General features: G+C 51.8%; 1 long non-coding RNA gene across 3 annotated transcripts; it reads left to right on the forward strand.

The window, feature by feature from the left end:
• The first annotated feature begins 301 nt into the window (after nucleotides 1-301).
• Nucleotides 302-10076, forward strand: LOC128114487 (uncharacterized). 3 transcript variants are annotated; one of them, XR_008219779.1, is made up of 4 exons: nucleotides 302-624; nucleotides 1349-1654; nucleotides 3674-6194; nucleotides 6559-10076. It is a non-coding gene; the product is annotated as an uncharacterized LOC128114487 (long non-coding RNA). The 3 variants fall into 3 exon arrangements; XR_008219778.1 differs by having other exon boundaries at nucleotides 3674-5591; nucleotides 5743-10076; XR_008219777.1 differs by having other exon boundaries at nucleotides 3674-10076.
• The last annotated feature ends 853 nt before the right edge of the window (nucleotides 10077-10929 follow it).

Consider the following 10929-nt stretch of genomic DNA (forward strand, 5'->3'; position numbering starts at 1 on the left):
CCTGAGGGTGCACAAGCCCCACTGAATGTGGGTGTGTGCCTGGGGCCTGAGTGAGGAGCAATGCCTGTGTGGACTTGTCGTCTGAAACAAGCCAGCCGGCAGAGACGTCAAAGCTGTGTCGGCTGAACAATGCTGCTTATTTTAGCCTGGCAACCATCTCCTGGCAGACACCGGCGAGCGAGATGCCTGGTCCGGCTGGTTGTACAGACCCTCCTTTGGGTCTGGGACCTGGGGTGGGGGTGGGGGTGGCTAGAGAGAGAGGAGAGCTGCTTCCAGGAAGTTCATCACCAGCCCCTTGGTTTCTAGCCCTGACATCATCTCAGAGTCGAAGTGTCAGTGAGGTTTGCAGACGCTGTGGAGATGTAGAAGGTGCCTGATCTCATCAGGGCAGACACCTGGCTCATAGAATAGCTTGGTTCCCTAAAGAAGTGAACAGGATGTTTCTCGGAGCAAAGAAACCATAGGACTTACAGGACTATGCCCATCCCTGTCCCCCTTACCTCCAGCCCCCCTCAGAACCTTTCTTCTTATAATACATGATGCTTTTGGCCTGAGACACTACCATTTGGAATAAGCAAGTTGATGGTTGTTAGGTCTGCTGGAAGCTTCCAGTGCACATGGTTGGTAAGGACGGGTCTATGGTGTGTGTGGTGGAGGTGGGTCCATGGTGTGTGTGTTTCAGGGGGACTAGTGGGTAACCCACAATAAAGCCAAACGCGGCTGCCACTTAGCTCTTGCATCACAATACTGTGTGACAAACACCAACTTGTCACTCTCCTTCGGGCTCACTGGGCTGCTAGGCCCCTGGGCCTGGGACCCCACGCTCCTCCCCCATCCTTTGTCCTCTGGACCCAGGAACTGGCCAGGCAAACTCATTTGCAGCAAGGTGAGCACACCGCAAGCTCTGCTCTTCTCTTCCACGGCCTCTGAGCTCCCATGGAGCTAGTGACATGGCTAATTCCACAGCCAGGTGCTTGAGAGCAGCCCTCGGCCCTTCTGAGGCTCAGGGAGCAGGTCTCTAGTTTTCCCTTGAGCTGAGGTGTGGTGCAGAGGGCCCCAGGCCAAGGGGACATATGCTGATGAGGGCCTCAACTGTCTCAGAGTTAGGAAGGGGCACCTGGGACATTGGCCGATGGAAAGGCTTCGGATCTGTGTCTCTGTTGCCCTATGCCTCAATTTCTCTTCTGATGAACACAGATGAACCACAGCCCCTCCCTCTGGTTGTTTCCAAGGGTTTCCTTGGGCCCGCCTGGGCAAGGACACTGGGCTCTGACTTGGGCTTCCTGGAGTGTCCTGGGGTGGTTGGGCTGGTCTCATTGAAAAGGCCTTCTATTTCTTGCTCTCCTAGAGGCCGGCTACCCCGAATCTCCAAGCACTCACAGACGTACTGATGCGGAGCCTCTACTGCCCAGGGCTTTGGCTGTGTCTGTTGAGTTCTGCACCTGGCCCCCGAGGGCAAGGAAGGTGCTGATCAGGAGGTCACAGACAGGTCCAGCAGGAAGAATGCCGTGTGGCTGCGGAGCTGCTCCCCTGGCTCAGTGGCCGTGAATAGTCCTGGACATCACACTGCTTCCCTTTCAGGCCAGCTGTGAGGGCCCACTCCCTTGCCACCAGAAGCCCCACCTGTGACAGGGCCTGGAGAGGGGCTTGGCCGGTATGTCTATCCTGTGCCTGGCATGTCCGACCCATCTTGTGCTTATAGCAATCTAGAGCTGCCAGCCATAGCCCATGATAATCAATCCACTGCCTACTCCAGGCAGTGACTTGATTGGCTCTTCCCAGCACGGGTGTGTGTGTGTGTGTGTGTGTGTGTGTGTGTGTGTGTGTGTGTGTGTGTGTGTATGTGTATAATGTTGTGTTTATATGGTGTATATGAGTGTGTGTGTATTAGTGTGTATGTGTATAAGAGGTGATTTGTTGAGTGTAATGCATGTGTGAATAAATGTGTAGGGTATGTATAAATTTGTGTGAATATGTGAACACATATGCGTGTGTTTAAGTATGTGTGGTGTGTGTAACATATATGCGAGTCTATGTCTGGTCTGTGCCATGTCCCTGACAGCGTTTGTCAAAGTGGGCCCGTGGTATGTTTGGGAGTGGGTAGGGTACGTGTATAACTTGTGCATGTGGCATGTGTGCCCGGAGCTCTGCTGCTCCCCCAACACTGCACACTTGGTGTTTACTCTGGTTCTAATCCTACCCTGTGGATGGGGAAATCCCAGGACCCCTGCTACCATGTCCCTCTGAACTCTCCAGGCAGCTCCAGGGTGTCAAGTCTAGACAGGGGCTGTGTAGATGAGGTTCCACCTTGTTTGGGGGTGAGTAGGTCTCCTGTGAGAATTGTCAGACTGCCCGGTATTAGCCCCTTTAGGTTGGTCGATACTAGCATTTTCCAGACCGACTTAGCCCAGGCACACTTGGAGCAGCTCAGATAACGAAATGCTTCATGGCCCACAGCCCCTGGGGTCTGCTCAGCTGTTTCACGACATGGCTGGAGCTGGGTCAAATGCACATGGTGTGTGTCTTAGTGAGGGTTTCTGTTGTTGTGAAGAGACACCATGACTACGGCAACTCTAATAAAGGAACACCTTTTAATGGAGGTGGAAGCTTACAGTTTCAGAGGTTTAGTCCATTATTATCATGGTGGGGAGCATGGCAGCCTGCAGGTAGGTGCTGGAGAAGGAGCTGCTGCATCTTGATCTGCAGGCAGCAGGAAGTAGACTGTCACACTGTGAGTAGCTTGAGCATAGGAGAACTCAAAGCCCACCCCGACAGTGACACACTTCCTCCAGCAAGGCCACACCCACTCCAACAAGGCCACACCCACTCCAACAAGGCCACACCTCCTAATAGTGCCACTCCCTTTGGAAGCCATTCTCTTTCAAACCACCACAGTGTGGGTTTTGAAACAGAACCTCAGGATATGATCTCAGCCATCGATCCAACCTGGAGCCACTGCAGAGCCCAGCAGGGGACTTACCTGATCAGTGGCTTAAAATGTGAGGCAGTGGAAGTCAGGAGTCTCAGGAGTGCTCCCAGTTTGTAACTGGGTGTCTGAGACAGGAACAGGAAGAGGCAGAAGCCTTGGACCAAGGTTGGGGAGACGGCTGTCAGCTGGCCAGTCGGGGTGTAGACCCAAGAGGCCTGCCCACGGAGCAAGGGATAAAAGGCAGAGGGAGAGTGTGGCTGAGGCCCCCTGGCAGACTCCCTCAGAGCCCTGTATGGACACAGGGAGGGGAGGCTGGCTTTTCAGCAGGTGAAGAGTCAGATTCGGAGAAAGTCAATAAGAACCGCTTTGATAAGATCACATTTTTGCGGGAGTCTTCTGGAAGAGGGAGGAAAGATAAGAAATGGAATGGAGAGCTTTCAGTGTTCAGAAGACGCTGTGATATCCCGCTGCTGGATCTGTTAGGCAGCCGTGAGCATCGCTGGAGTGGACATCTAAGTACAGGCAGACATGGAGGAAAGCTAGAATTAGCAGAAGCCCCAACTCTGGAAAAATCACAAACCAAGCCATCCCAGGGCCCCCAGAGGCAGCCTGCCCTGCAGCGCTTGCAGGGGCCATCACATGGCCTTGCCTGCCAGGGCCTTGCAGCCAATTGTGAGGCACTTGTCTCCCAAGAGCTGAGGACATCAGGCCCTCTCCTCTCTGTCTTGTTGCCTGTGTCCCTAGGTTGTCCAGCAATTCCAGGCAGATGCAAATGGGAGGCTTTAGCAGGTGTGTGATCCCAGTCCCCACTGTGTTCTCTCGAGGGACATCTAGGATGTCACGCTACCCCCCTTCCAGAAGAGCCCTGTACAAGGCCGAGCCTGAAGCCACTTCCTTCTGTCATCCCCAGAGCCATTTGTACTGCCGGCCACCAGTTGCCACAGCTATCAGTGGCAGCTGCTTTGTGGTCATCTTGTGGGTCTAGCTGGCTGGCTCTGGTCCACGCCCTCTGTGGGCACAGTCCTCGAGTGAGGCTGTGGGTGGTCTTGGGACCCCTCTCACCCAGGGCAGAGCTGACAGCTCCCCACTTTCTGAGTTGGGGGGTAGGTGGGTCCGTCCTGGGGAAGGTCAATGGCTGCTTGCTTCTGAAATGTCTGCCACACTTCTGAGGACACTCTTAGATCCAGTTTCCCTGCAACTCCTGTGGGGATTGGTGGGAGTTCTTGTGGTGGCCAGCCAGTGTTTATGCTGAAGCTGATGCACGCTCTCACTCATCCAATCATCCACCTGCGGCGGTTAGTCTTTACTGCAAATGCGATGCCATCTAGAATAACTTGGGAAGAGAGTCTCAGTGGAGGATTGTCCAGATCAGGTAGGTTGACCTGTGGGCACATCTGCGGGCAACTGTCTTGATGATGTTAATTGAGCTTAAAAGTGGGTGACACTATTCTCTGGGTTTGGGTCATGGACTATACAAAACAGGAGAAAGTGAGCCGAGTGCAGGCATGCAAGCATGCATTCTCTGCTCTTGACCATGGATGAGACCAGCTGCTTCAAGTCCCCACCCCACCCCCCCCCACCATCTTGACTTCCTGCTGTGATGGACCGTAGCCTGGAACTGTGAGCTAAAGCAAACCCTTCCCCCACTAAATCGCTTTTGCTGGGGTGGGTTTTGTTTGTTTTTTTGTTTTTTCGAGACAGGGTTTCTCTGTGTAACAGCCTTGCCTGTCCTGAAGCTCGCTTTGTAAACCAGGCTGGACTCGAACTGACAAGAAAGAGATCGGCCTGCCTCTGCCTCCCGAGTGCTGGGATTAAAGGAGTGTGCCACCACGCTGGGCTTGTCAGGGTGTTTTTTATGACAGCAACAGAAAACAGGACACCCTCTATCCGATCAACTTGGTGGCAGGAGGCCTCCATGTGCCTGGCCCTGGGCTCCTGCAGGGACCTCACAGAGCTCAGGTTAGCTGCTGCATTGAGTCTGGGAAAGGGTGGCAATAAGGGACAGGTGGGGCCGGGAAGGCCCCTGGGGGTGACAGCTGGATGGAGTGACCCTCCGGAGATTGAACAGGTATGTATGTATGGAGGGGTGGGGTGTCACAGGAGACACTTACATACACAGTCACTCTCTATATTCACAAGAGACGGAAGGAATGCCCATGGAGTAATTCTGGGACTCCCAGCTCTTGGCTCCTCTCATGAGGTGGATGAGGTGAAACAGGTCTTACGTGGCCCTAGGATGCTGTCAAGTTTTGGCTCTGCCTGCCTTGAAGGACTCCTACTGCTTCAGAGATCCTAACCCATAGGGTCCACCCATCTGTGGTGGGTGGCCTGGGGCGGGCTCATGCCCTTCTCCATAGCTGTCTTCACTTACCCCCTTCCTCCTGTCCAAAGATGCCCTGTGTCTTCACCTTCTGGGTTCAGCAACCAAGGACCACTGCCATAGCAACCAGTGGTTCCTCCCCCATCTCTCTCTTCCTTCTCCCCATCCCCCAGAGTCACTTTCTACCTTCACAAGAGGGGGAAGGAAGGCCCGTGAGGTAGCTCTGGGACTCCTGGCTCTTGGCACCTCTCAGTCTGCTGTCCCCTCCTTCCACAAGCGAGATCCACTCCTTGCTGATTTTTGAGACCCAAGAACTTCTTGAGACGCATAGTGTCACTCCAGGTAATGGAGGTGGCACCATCTGTCCTCAGCTGGGATGGAGAGCTGAGCTTGTAGGAGAGGGGCCATCTCCTCACAGACACCACGGTTGGGTGGGGTAGCCTTATCTCCCCAACTCATTTCAAATCTAGAAAATGATGTGACTTCCCTCTAGCTGTATCCTGGAGTTGGCTGCCTCCATCCAGACCGACCTGGACCACAGCTGGTGTGTGGAAATGGTCACCTGAGACAACTACACCTGCCCCATGGAAGGCTGAGCTGCTGATAAGGGAGGTTGGACAGGCCTGAATGCATTCTCATTGACCTTGGGAGTCAGGGGTGCTTGATGGATGAATGGGCATAAAAGAAAAAAGCAAGCCCACCCCAGGGCACCCTACAGTAAAGCCCAGAGATACCCCTCACTTCTTCCCATCAGCCCTGCTGTGAATTCATGAGGTTGATACAACGTCATCCATGCTGATAGGTTTTCCATGGTAATAGCCTGGTTTTCCAGAAATCTTTCAAGCCCAAACCTTATCCTGGGCCACCCAATATCACATGCTTGCTCTTCTTTGGCGGTGACCTGCTCCAGAGCCCAGCATCCCCTCGAAGTCCATCTCTATGAAGGTACACTCCTGGATATCAAAGCTCCCTAAGAGGTATCCATGCCTAGGTGGGTGAAATAGAGAGTCTCCGCTACAAGGGTGCCTGCTTCCCAGTGAGCTTGGGCTGGGCAGCTGGGCAGGAAGCTGCAGTATCTGCCCCACAAAGCACTTGGTAGCACACAGTGGGAGGGCAGGGCTGTGTGTGTCCCAGATGTGACCTTAGGGACCCATCCGCTGCCTCCTTTCTAAGGACAATAGGCCCTAGCACCTGGCAGGGTTAACTGACGGATTCTAATGCTCTTCCAGCTGGGGTTTTCCCCAGGGCTCCAAAGGCTGCCAGGAGGGACCAGTACCCCACCCATTGAAACTGGTTTTCTCTCGTGTAGGGTGGAAGCTGATGCAGCTGGAGGCCCAGGAGGGAGCAGAAACTGAACAGGCTGTACCCAGGAATGCAAATGTCCCCATCCTCAGAAAAGGGAAGGGCACAAACCACCACTGAAACTGGCAGCTGGCTCTGAGCACAGCAGAGCAAAACTTCTCTGCCTCATGTCAACTCTGCCTTGCTGGGGGGAGTGGCAATGGACAGGCAGTCATCTGCTTGTGCTAACTGTGACATCCTGCCATGGGGACCCAGTTTGTCACCCCCAAATCTATCAGAGTGCTACTGCACTGTCATGGCCAATGTACTGTGCCCAGCCAGCTGGTCTATTACCTGGCCATCAGAATATACCAGAAGATCAGGTCCTGCCCAAAGCAGGACAGGGAGGAGAGGCTGGGCAGTGGAGGGCATTGATCCCAGCCTCAGGGAGGAGTACTGTAGGCATCTCGGTGCTTACTCAGTATGTTTTACCCTCCACAGCAGGTACTTGGATCTGAGTGAGCTGCAGGTCCTGTGAGCTCACAGCACATAAGGCCCAGGGTGGGGATGAGTTGAATCTCTTCGCAGCTAATACCCACATACAAGCGAATATGTATCAAATTTGTCTTTCTGGGTCTGGGTTACCTCAGTCAGGATGGTTTTTCTTGTTCTATTCACTTGCCTGCAAATTTCACGATGCCATTTTGTAACAGCTGAGTAATGCTCCGTTGTGTAAATCTCTACCTGCAGGTGGGGTCCTGGGCAATGAAGGAAGCCTGGTCGATGGCCTCTCTAGGGACTGTCAGAGGTACTGATATTCTACATGGAAGGCCATTCCCCAGTTCAGCCAGGCTCTCCTGCAGCCGGCCCGACACTTGGCAGGAATCATCCCAATTCTTAGGGCTTCCTGCTATAGAGTAAGCCCAGTGACCTTGGAGTTAAGCTCATGAGTAAATCAAGAATGACTCAGTATGAAGCTTCTGTTAAGACTGTGTCATGGAAAGGTCCAGAAGGAAGGTTCATCCTGGCAGCACATGACTGGGACCACCGTGGGCCACTTAGAGCCAAGCGGCCAGGCTGGAACACTTCTTAGTCCTTGTCTGGCTGGAGTCCAGCAGAGGGTACACAAGTAGCCGAAGAGATGGCCCCCAGGCACAGTCTGCAGCCAGAAGGCCTCCACTCTGACCCTGGTTCACTCTTGTCTCTATATATTACCATTTTAAGGCTGGTGAGATTTGGTGATTAATGCACTTGCCACACAAGCTCACAGGCCAGGCAGCCTAGCCCATTCGGCAAGCTCTAGGTTCAATGAGAGATCCTCTCTAAAAATAAGGTTACAAGTGATTGAGGAAGCCACCAGAGTTGACCTCTGTCCTCCACGTACGTGTTTGCACCACACAAGCACACACAATTTATCGTTTTAATGATTTCTTAGTGGTGTCTCTGAGCATGCTCAATATTGGACAGTGGTCACTGCCATCAACTTCCCATCTGTCCACACTAAAGTTTAGTCCCCACTAAACAACAATCTCTTGGGTGCCCTCTCTGGTCCTCGTACCTACCTTTCTGCTTTCTGTCTCTACCAATTTGGCCCTGAAGACTCTTGTTTGTTTTCTGAAACAAGGTCTCCTGCACTCTAGGCTGGGCCTCCAACTCGCTGTGTAGATGAGGAGTGATCTTGAATTTCTGATACTCCTGTCATCTCACCAGTACTGGGACGACAGCCATGACAGCCATACTGGCTTCTACGGACTTCTCGTGAATTTGCAGCGTCTTTCACCCAAGGCTCAGGCCTGTCTCGTCAGAATTTCTCTCTCTTTCAGGAGCAGGTAGTATCTGTTCTCACCTGTGGATGACTCCTCAGCGCTTCTGGTTTTGTGTGACTCCACTGACCAGCAGCACCGTAAACACATGCCATCCAGATGCTTCTTCAAGTTCCTGCTTTCAGTTCTTTGGGGGAACGGAAGTGAAATTGCTAAATCAGATGGGTCTATATTTAATTGCATGAGGAACTGCCATGCTTAAATTTTGTTTATGGTTTGGGGTTTCTCTGGATGGTTCCCTAATATTTTTTGGAGTAGCGCCAAAGAACCAATTTGAAGGAAACTCCTTGTTCTTGTGTCTTCTTACTCTTAGGGGGATATTGGCATGACTTGAGTCAGCTGGCTTGCTGGGCAAGGTGGTGGGGTACAGGGCCGAACTCAGGAGAATGGTGTTCCCAATGGGTTAGAGCTGACATCTCTAAAAAGTAATAGTTTTGTAGTTCTCTACAGACAACACACCCTTATTGTGCTTGCGTGTGAGTGAACTCAATCCGCACTGTGCCCACCTGGCAGACATTGAGCTTGGCTGGGGTGTTGAGGGCTAGGAGGCCAGGATTGTCACCAAGTTACAAATGGCTCCAGGACCTGGTGACTTTACCAGTGATTCCTCCCACATCCCGAGGGGCACCAGCACTGCTATGTAGGTGGCTGTGAATCGTTGGCAGGAAGGACGGTTTCTAGACCCTCTTCTTGAAGTGCTCAGAGAAGAGATGCTGAAACCCAGTGACAGAAGCACAGACGGAGAGGTAGGATGCAGTTCATTGGGCAGAGTTCTCACCCAGCACTCGCCAACTCCTAGGTTTGATCCCTGGCACGGAATAAACCAGCCATGGTGGCACATACCTTAATTTCAGTACTTGAGAGATGGAGACAGGAGGATCAGAAGTCTGAGGTAATCCTCGGCTACAGAGTAGTCCTAGGCCACCCTGGACTACAAGAGAAAGAAAATAAAAAAGAAATTGGGGAGAGGACTTGGCTTGGCTGGCCTGACCCATAAGAAGTCCTGTGTTCAATCCCCTGTACACACATATGGGGCTTGACGGGGAGAGCCAATCCCAGCACTCAAGAGTCAGAGGCTGAAAGACCAGTTCACAGAGAAGTTAAGTGAGCAGAGGGGCCAGAGATGGGTCCAAAAAAGTGTCTGACTGTTGGAACTAAGGGAGGTGACATTGCCTATTCGCGTAATATATTCCAGTCATTTGTGTATCCTCCTGAGGTGGCTCACTGCAGACTTGACTATGAATTTCAAAGCCATAAGCATACCAGAAGACCCGAGTCATTCCCTGAGTTAGATGGTGAGTTCTAAGCCAGCCTAGACACCATCCTGTCTGAAAAAACAAACAAACAAACAAGCAAAAAAAAAAGTACTCAACTGCCTCGCAACCAGGATGAAGAGAAAGGCATTTCCACCAGGAACTTTGCAGCAGGTCTGAGAATTTAGAATGAGTTCAGCCTGGGGCTCTGTCTCTGGGAAGTTCCCTGTGGATATATATTCCCACAGTGAGCCTTGCCCGGCACAGGACAAAGCTGGAAGCAGCTTCTTCTGTGTGTCCCACGAAAAGCTCAGTCAAACCTGTGATGAACCCCGAGGACTGGAATTAGTGTTGGGCAGCTGCAAGATGGCTCAGCGGGTAAAGGAGCTGACCCCAAGCTTGTTGACCTGAGCTCCACCCACCCAACCCCACCAACCTCCATGGTGGGAAGAGAGACTGGACCCCTTCAAATCGTCCTCTGACCTCCACATGTGCACTGGGCATGTGTGCCCCCCCCAACACAAGCATGGCCACAAAACAAAAGGAATAAAACCATGATTAAAAAAGAACGAGTCTGGTTAATTTGATGTGGTGTATGTGTGTGTGTGTGTGTGTGTGTGTGTGTGTGTGTGTGTGTGTGTGTTTATTTACAGTTTATTTATTTATTTATTTAGTTAGTTTTTTCTTTTCAAGACAGGGTTTCTGTGTGTAACAGCCCAGACTACCCTGGAACTTGTTTTGCAGATCAGGCTGGCCTTGAACTCACAGAGAGACGCCTGCCTCTCAAGTGCTGGGATTAAAGGAGTGTGCCACCACCACCAGGCTACAGTTTTTCTTCTTCTTTTTTTTTTTTATTAATACTAAAGTTTATTTTAAAAAGTATATACAAAATAAAAGTTAAAGACAAATATGAGGTTGCCTCATGAGCAAAAACTACAGGTTACTACTGTCAAGCACAAGGAGCAGGTATAGAAGAAGGTGTGTGGAGTGGCGCCTGGACATGCCAGTACCCCCGAGAGGGTTGAAGTGAGTGCCCTGGGGCTGTTGGGACACAGTACCATTATTATTGTGTGTTGTAAACATCAGAAATGTGTTTTCTCTGAAGCTGGAGGCCAAGCCAGGCATGGTGGCTCACCCCATTAACCCCAGCTCTTGGGAGGCAGAGGCAGGCAGATCTCTGAGTTCGAAGCCTCCTGATCTATGGAAAGAGTTCCAGGACAGCTAGGGCTGGCTACACCCTTGAAAAACACAAGGCTACACCTTGTCTTGGAAAACCAACCAACAAGCAACAATTAAATAATAAACAAATAAAAGAAAGAAAGA

The sequence above is a fragment of the Peromyscus californicus genome, unplaced genomic scaffold (genome assembly GCF_007827085.1).
Source record: "Peromyscus californicus insignis strain IS unplaced genomic scaffold, ASM782708v3 Scaffold_19__1_contigs__length_69161282, whole genome shotgun sequence".
In the NCBI taxonomy this organism is placed as follows: Eukaryota; Metazoa; Chordata; class Mammalia; order Rodentia; family Cricetidae; genus Peromyscus; species Peromyscus californicus.